Genomic DNA, 8,411 nt, shown 5'->3' with positions numbered 1-8,411 from the left:
GTCAGTAGTTGATCAGTGTAGTTGTCAGTAGTTGATCAGTGTAGTAGTCAGTAGTTGATCAGTGTAGTTGTCAGTAGTTGATCAGTGTAGTTGATCAGTAGTTGATCAGTGTAGTTGTCAGTAGTTGATCAGTGTATTAGTCAGTAGTTGATCAGTGTAGCGGTCGGTGGTTGGTCAGTGTAGTTGTCAGTAGTTGATCAGTGTAGTTGATCAGTGTAGTAGTCAGTAGTTGATCAGTGTAGCGGTCGGTGGTTGGTCAGTGTAGTTGTCAGTAGTTCAGTGTGGTAGTTGATCAGTGTAGTAGTCGGTTCTTATTTTCAGTAGCGTGAATCAGTCCCACAAAACAAAACAGGGTAAAAGGCCATGAATTCGTGATGCATAATTATACTATAACTGTAGCCTGAAATCCAGACCTGTTTTGTGCTAACATTCCACTCCTCGCACTCCGTGTCAAGGAGTGGAATATTAGTACAAACAGACTGGTATCCAGGCTATATGAGGTTGCATGATTATCATGCCTTTGATTTGATTTGTTATTTTGACCAGTTTAAATAAAGGATGAAGAAAAGTATCTTCTACTGTTTCCCAGAGAGAGGAAGACTTCTCAGATAGTTGTCTACTGGCCAATCCCCTCCCTCATCATCCTCAGCTATATGGGGTAACTCTCTCTCGTCCAGGACACCAGTCATCATCCTCAGCTATATGGGGGGAAATTCCCTGTAGTCCAGGACACTAGTTATCAGTTACAGGGTGTATAGGCTTGTGGCTCTGTAACAAAAGAACACACCTGATTCAATGAGTCATCAAGAGGGGAAACTACCCAATCGCTGTCGGTAGGACCAAGATTAAAGAACACTGCTCTGTCAAGCCTATCGAAAGGCTTTAGGGTGTCAGTACCATGTTGATTTTATGTATCCTGTGCTTTTATATACACACCAATGGCTCCGCCTTTCTACCTCTTACTCATTTCTCTCTCTCTCTACCTCTCTCTACCTCTCTCTCTCTCTCTACCTTTCTCTCTACCTATCTCTCTACCTCCCTCTCTCTCTACCTCTCCCTCCCTCTCTCTCTACCTCTCCCTCCCTCTCTCTCTCCCTCTCTCTCTACTCTCCTCTCTACCTCTCTCTCTCTCTACCTCTCCTACTCTTGCTCTAACCTCTCTCTCCTACCTCTTCGGGGTGGCTACCGTCTCTCTCTTACCTCTCTCTCTACCCTCCCTTCTCTCTACCCTCTCCCTCCCTCTCTTCTCTACCTCTCTCTCTACTCTCTGCTCTAACCTTCTCTTCTACTCTCTCTCTCTACTCTCCTCTCTCTACGTCTCTCTCTACCTCTCTCTCTCCCGTCTCTCTCTCGCTCTCTCTACCTCTCTCTCTACCGCTTTCTCTCTACTTTCATCTCTAACTTCTTCTTCCTCACCCTCTCTCTCTACCTTCTCTCTACTCTCTCTCTAACTTTCTCTCTACCTCTACCTTCTTTCTACTCTCTCTTACCTTTCTTCTACCTTCTCCTCTCTCTCTACCTTTCTCTCTATCTTCTCTCTCTCTACCTCTCTCTCTACCCTGCTCTCCTCTCTCTCTCTACCTCTCTCTCTACTCTTCTCGTACCTCTCTCTCTAGCCTCTCTCTCTACCTCTCTCTTCTAACCTTTTCTCTCTACCTCTCTCTCTCTCTACTCTCTCTCTACCTCTCTCTTCTACCCTCTCTCTCTACGCTTTCTTTCTACTTTCTACCTCTCTCTACCTCTCTCTCTACTTTTCTCTACTCTCTCTCTCTCTACTTTCTCTCTACCTCTCTCTCTCTACCTCTCTCTCTAACCTCTCTCTCTCTCCCCTCCCTCACTCTCTCTAGCCTCTCCCTTCTACCTCTCTCTCTCTCTATAAACCTGCTCTCGTACTCTCTCTACTCTCTATCTCTCTCGTAGACCTCTCTCTCTCTCTCTCTACTGTCTCTCTACTCTCTCTCCTACCTCTCCTCTCTACCTCTTCTCTCTACCTCTCTCTCTACTCTCTCTTCTACCTCTCTCTCTACTATTTCTTTCTCTCTCTCTCTCTACCTCTCCCTCCCCTCTCTCTCTCTCTCTCTTCTCTCTGCTCTCTAAAGAACTCTCTTCTCTCTCGTCTCTCTTCTCTCTTCTCTAAATTCAGAAGCTAATTCAAATAAGAATCTATTAAAGCTCTTCTCTCTCTTCTACCTCTCTTCTCTCTCTCTCTGAAACCTCTTCTCTCTCTACTCTTCTCTCTCTCTCCTCTACTCTCTCTACCTCTCCCTCGCCTCTTCTCTCTGTCCTTAGCAGAGTAATTGTGGTCTCTCCTCCCTCTCTCTCTGTCCCTTAGAGTATTTGTGTCTCTCACTCATTGTCTGTCTCTTGTTTATACTTCTCTTCTGTTACCCTGTTTGTTTGTTATGCTGAGAATATTGTATCAACAGTCAAATCAAAACAGAGATTCCTCTCATTTTACTGTCAGTTGAACATTGCATGCGACCTGTCAGTGGTCTGTCAAGGAAATGGTTTATCTAAGTACTTTAACGTGTATATTTCCCACCTTGTTTACTCAAAACCACACTAGCCTGTTGGCTAGTGGGCTTTATGGATCTCTACTATCGTCTGGGTTTCTTGATGTGGCCAGCCGGTAATCAGTCTTGTTGGTGTCCCGGCGCCGGTTCGTACATAAAACGTCCTCCATTCAGCTGCAAAGGCTTCGATTTCCTCCTTATCTAGATTTTATGGTGTGAAGGCGAGAAAGAAACAGTGGAAAATATGCGTATTTCCTTATGAAACACAAGTTTTTCGCACGCCAATATAGAGTGGCTAATGCTAGGAGGTTTAACAGACTGCTGAATGTGAAGAGTTTGGGACTACGTTCCTAGTTCGGGAGGAAATTGAAGGCCTTTTGCGCCCTGAATGGAGGACGTTCGTATTAACTAACTGGTCGCTGGGGGACATCAGTATAGTAATCCAGAACTATATGAAGATCGCGAAAAATCGCCGTTTGGAGGTTTCCTGGATTCGGAGGGAATAAGCAGGAAAATACCAAATTCCTCAACCAGGATTTCTGGGAAACCAGGGATTGGTATTGAAATTTCCCAGAATTTGTTTGTCTTGTCTGTGGTCTGTCTGTGTCCTTCTTGTCTCTTGTCCTCTGTCTCTGTCCTGTCTGTCTCTCCTCTGTCTTCTGTCTTGTCTGTCTCTCTCCGTTCTGTCTCTGTCTGTTCTGTCTGTCTCTCTCCGTCTCCTGTCTGTCCTGTCCTGTCTGTCCTGTCTGTCTGTCTGTCTGTCTGTCTCTGTTCTGTCTGTGTCTGTCTGTCTGTCTGTCCTGTCTGTTCCCTGGGTCCCCCCCCTGGGGTTTTTTTCTTTGGGTTTTTCCCCCTTTTGGGTCTGTCTGTTGTCTGTCTGTCCTGTCTGTCTGTCTCTGTCTGTCTCCTGTCCTGGTCTGTCTGGGTCTGTCTGTCTGTCTGTTCTGTCTGTTGTCTGTCGTCTGTTCTGTCTGTCTGTCTGTCTGTCTGTCTGTCTGTTCTGTCCCTTGTCTGTCTGTCTCTCCTCTCTTCTCTCTCTCGTGTCTCTTCTCTCTCTCTCCTCTCTGTCCTTCTCTCTCTGTGTCTCTCTCTCCTGTGGTCTCTCTCTCTGTGTCTCTCTCTCGCTGTGGTCTCCTCTTTGTGTCTCTCTCTGTGTCTTTTCTGTACATCTGTTTCCTCACTCTCCTCTCCTTCCTCTATTCTCCTTCTCTACCTTCCCTGTCCTTCTCTTTCCTCTCCTCCCTCCATCTTTCTCTCACGTCTGGTCTTTCCTCTCCTCCCTCCATCTGGTTTCTCTGCATTTCTGTATTTCTCTCCTTCATCTGTCTCTCTCAGTGGTGTCTCTCCCGCTCGTCACTCTCTCTAAAGCGGTTCTCTCTGGTTCTCCCGGTTGCCAGGGTTAACCTCCGGCAATGGGGTCTGGGCACTGGGGAAACATTTAACTGTAACACCAGGCTGGGGGGGCTGGGGAGGAATGTAACGTAACACCCCACTCCTTTATTTTCCTAACTTTATGTAGTCGTTTAATAGAAAATGGTAGTGACTAGTGAGTAGTCTTAGCAGAGCCATCAGTCATCAGTCACACACAACCCTTCACCAATCAAACGCTAAAACACTAACGATGCCAGGAAAGGTCCCCTAAATGACTTGTGTTTCTAGCCTTCAATCTGAATTTAAATCCAACAAGTCTCAAGCTAACTGTGACTCACTAGCCTTGGTGGAGTGGTGGAGGATTTGTGGTTTACCAAAAGACAACATACTCTTGATAATACCAGTATGTGTCTTCGCTGGCCTGCAGAGGCAGTGCTGGTAGTTTTTTGATGTGATTAGTGGTTTACGCTACTTTTAAGGGCCCGTGGGTTTGGCGACTGGGCTAAGATGGCACTGTGCCCTTCTCTAGCCCTGGGCATCACAGGCCAGGGTTTTGTTGGCAGGAACTTGGAAGCTGGTGTCTTCTCTAACCTTGTTATTGGGCTGAGTGGTCGACAAGTGGATGCTTCAGCTGTTGGAACTCTGCATTACTATGTGTTCACGCCACGCCTGCCATCATGCACCTCACCCTTCAGCACTGACACACACACACACACACACACCACACAGTGACAACTGAGTTTTCGGGATTCACCATGGACACACACACACACACCCACATCACACACACACACACACACACACCAACACACCACACACACCAAACACAACACACAACACACACACAACACACACAACACATCATCACACACGCAAAACATCACCATCCCCACACAGCACCACAACCACACACCACACACACCAAACCACAACCACAATCACCACACACCACAGCACATCAACAGGATGTACACACCACACACATGCACACACACCAAACACAACAACGCACACACAACACGACACACACACACACACACACACACACACACCAGGATGACACACAGACACACACCACTATGCAACTTGTTCAGACTGAAATCAGTGTGGTTGGTTGTATATTGCCAGCTCTGAAGGTTAGGTTGGCTAGCTGGCAGGTCTGTCTGTAAGGTTTTAAGAAATCCAATGTGGATACATTTTAATGAGGCACTGGCATGGCATCATGTTATTCAATGTGTGCCAAATATTGGCGAGCAGTGTGAAATTAACCGATCTTTCACATTTTTGAGGTGTGTAGAAACTGGTTAATTAATATTCTCTCTCTCTCTTAACAGTCTGTCTCTCTCTAACAGGTCTGTTCTTCTAACAGGTCTCTCTCTCTCTAACAGGTCCTCTGCTCTCTACAGGGTCTCTCTCTCCTCTAACAGGTCTCCTCTCTCTAAACAGGTCTTCTCTCTCTAACAGGTTCTCTCTCTCTAAGAAGGGTCTCTCTCTCTCTAACAGGTCTCCTGCTCTCTCTAACAGGTCTCTCTCTCTAACAGGTCTCTCTCTCTCTCTAACACGGTTCTCTCTCTCTCTAACAGGTCTTTCTCTCTCTAACAGGTCTCTCTCTCTCCTAACAGGTCTGTCTCTCTCGAACAGTGTCTCTCTCTCTGCTCTAACAGGTCCCTCTCTCTCTCTCTAACAGTCTCTCTCTCTCTAACGGTCTCTCTCGATGCTCTAACAGGTTGTTCTCATCTGAACAGGTATCCTCTCTCTCGAACAGGTTCTCTCTCTCTAACAGGTCCTCTCTCTCTTCTAACAGGTCTCTCCTCTCTCTAACAGGTTCTCTCCCTCTCTAACAGGTCTCTCTCTCTCTCTAACACGGTCCTGCTCTCCTCTAACAGTCCTTCTTCTCTCTCTAGCAGGTCTGTGTCCCCTCTCTCGAACAGGTCTCTCTCCTCTCGAATCTAGGTCTCTCTTCTCTCGAACAGGTCTCTCTTCTCTCGAACAGGTCTTCTCTCCGTTCGAACAGGTCTCTCTGCCTCTCGAACAGGTGCCCTCTCTCTCTCTAACAGGTGTGTCTCTCTCTCTCTAACAGGTCTCGCTTCTCTCTTCTAACAGGTCTCTCCTCTCTCTCCTAACAGGTCTCTCTCTCATCTCTACAGGTCTCTCTCGTCTCTCTAACCGGTCTCTCTCTCTCTAACTAGGTCTCTCTCTCTAACAGGTCTCTCTCTCTCTACGGTCTCTCTCTCTACTATACAGGTCTCTTCTCTCTAACAGGGTCTTCTCTCTCTCTAACAGGTCTCTCTTCTCTAACAGGTCTGTCTCTTCTCTACAGGTCTCTCTCTCTCTCTAACAGGTCTCGTCTCTCTCGAACAGGTCTCTCTCTCTCTCTAACAGGTCTCTCTCTCTCTCTAACAGGTCTCTCTCTTCTGCTCTAACAGGTCCTCTCTCTCTCTAACAGGTCTTCTCTCTCTCTAACAGGTCTGTCTCTCTAACAAGGTCTGTCTCTCTAAACAGGTCTTTTCTCTCTCTAAACAAGGTCTGTCTCTCTCTAACAGGTTCTGTTCTCTCTAACAGGTCTTCTCTCTCTATACAGGTTCTCTCTCTCTCTAACAGGTCTCGATCTCTCTCTAACAGGTTCTCTCTCTCTCTCTAAAGGTCTCTCTCCTCTTACAGGTCCTCTCTCGTTCTCTCTAACAGGTCTCCTCTCTCTCTCTAACAGGTTCTCTCTCTCTCTAACCCAGGTCTCTCTTCTATAACAGGTCCTCTGCTCTCTTCTAACAAGGTCTCTCTCTCTCTAACAGGTCTGTCTTCCTCTAAACAGGTCTCTCCTGCTCTCGAACAGGTCTCTCTCTCTCTTAATCAGGTCTCTCTTCTCTCTAAGCAGGGTCTCTCTCTCTCTACAGGGTTCATCTTCTCTCTCTAACGGTCTCTCTCTCTAACAGGTCTGTCTCCTCTCTAACAGGTCTGTCTCTCTCTAACAGGTCTTCTCCTCTCTAACAGGTTCTCTCTCTCTAACAGGGTCTCTCTCTCTCCTAACAGGTCTTCTCTCTCTTACCAGTGTTCTCTCTTTCTCTCTAAAAGGTCTCTCTCTCTCTAACAAGGTCTGGGTCTCTCTCATAAAGTCTCTCTCTCTACAGGTCCTCTCTCTCTACAGGTCTTCTCTCTCCTAACAGGTCTCTCTCTCTCTAACAGGTCTCTCTCTATCTACAGGTCTTCTCTCTCTAACAGGTTCTCTCTCTATCTAAGCAGGTCTCTCTCTCTCTAACTGGTCTCTCTCTCTCTAACAGGTCTTCTCTAACAGGTCTCTCTTCTCCTTCTAACAGGTCTCTCTCTCTCTCTAACAGGTCTCTCTTCGTCTCTCTAACAGGTCTCTTCTCTCTCTAACAGGTCTCTCTCTCTCTAACAGGTCTCTCTCTCTTCTTAACAGGTCCTCTCTCTCTAACAGGTCTCTCTCTCTCTGCCTCACAGGTCTCTCTCTCTCTAACAGGTCTCTCTCTCTAACAGGTTCTTACTCTAACAGGTCTCTCTCTCTAACAGGTCTTCTTCTCTACACAGGTCTCCTCTCTGCTAACAGGTTTCTCTCTCTAACAGGTGGTCTTCATTCTAACAGGTCTCTCTCTCTAACGAGGTCTCTCTCTATAACAGGTCTCTCTCTCTAACCAGGTCTGTCTCTGTAACATGGAATGGATATGTGTGAGTTGGTTGTGTATTAGCTCTGACTAGTTTCCTTCTCCCAGACTATGTCTCTTGTCTCTCTCTGTCCGTCCCGTTGACATAGTCCGGTCCTGATTAACTTGTATTTGGCCTCTAGAAGGCAGCTTTGCCTGGTTCGCCCATTATTCACAGTTGGCCCTTCCATTTTCAATTAAACAATTTTACCCTGTGTTCCTATGTACCTAACAGTTTTAGCCAGGGGCTGTGTTTTTTACCCTGTTACGCTATGTACCTAACAGTTTTACCTGTGTTTTTTTCCCTGTTTGCCTAAACAGTTTTTACCTGTGTTTTACCTGTTACCTATGTACCTGTAACGTTTTACCGTGTTTTACCTGTTCCTATGTCCTAACAGTTTTACCTGTGTTACTTGCACCTACAGTTTTACCTGTGTTACCTATGTACTAACAGTTTTACCTGTGTTTTTACCTGTTACCTATTACTCAAAGATTTACCTGTGTTACCTATGTACCGTAACAGTTTTCCTGTGTTACCTATGTACCTAACCGTTTTACTGTGTTAACTATGTACCTAACAGATTTTTTTACCTGTGTTACGCTATGTACCTAACCGATTTACTGTGTTACCTATGTACCTACAGTTTTACCTGTGTTACCTATGTACCTAACATAGATTTTAACATGTGTTTACCTATGTACCTAACAGTTTTTAACTGTGTTACCCTATGTACCTAACAGATTTACCTGGTGGTTAACCTATGTACGCTAACAGTTTACCTGTGTTACCTATGTACCTAACAGTTTACCTTTGTGTTACCTATGTACCTAAAGATTTACTGTGTTACCTATGTACCTACCAGTTTTTACG

This window comes from Salvelinus sp. IW2-2015, unplaced genomic scaffold (genome assembly GCF_002910315.2).
Source record: "Salvelinus sp. IW2-2015 unplaced genomic scaffold, ASM291031v2 Un_scaffold1554, whole genome shotgun sequence".
NCBI lineage: Eukaryota > Metazoa > Chordata > Actinopteri > Salmoniformes > Salmonidae > Salvelinus > Salvelinus sp. IW2-2015.
Note: the sequence above shows the minus strand (reverse complement) of the source record.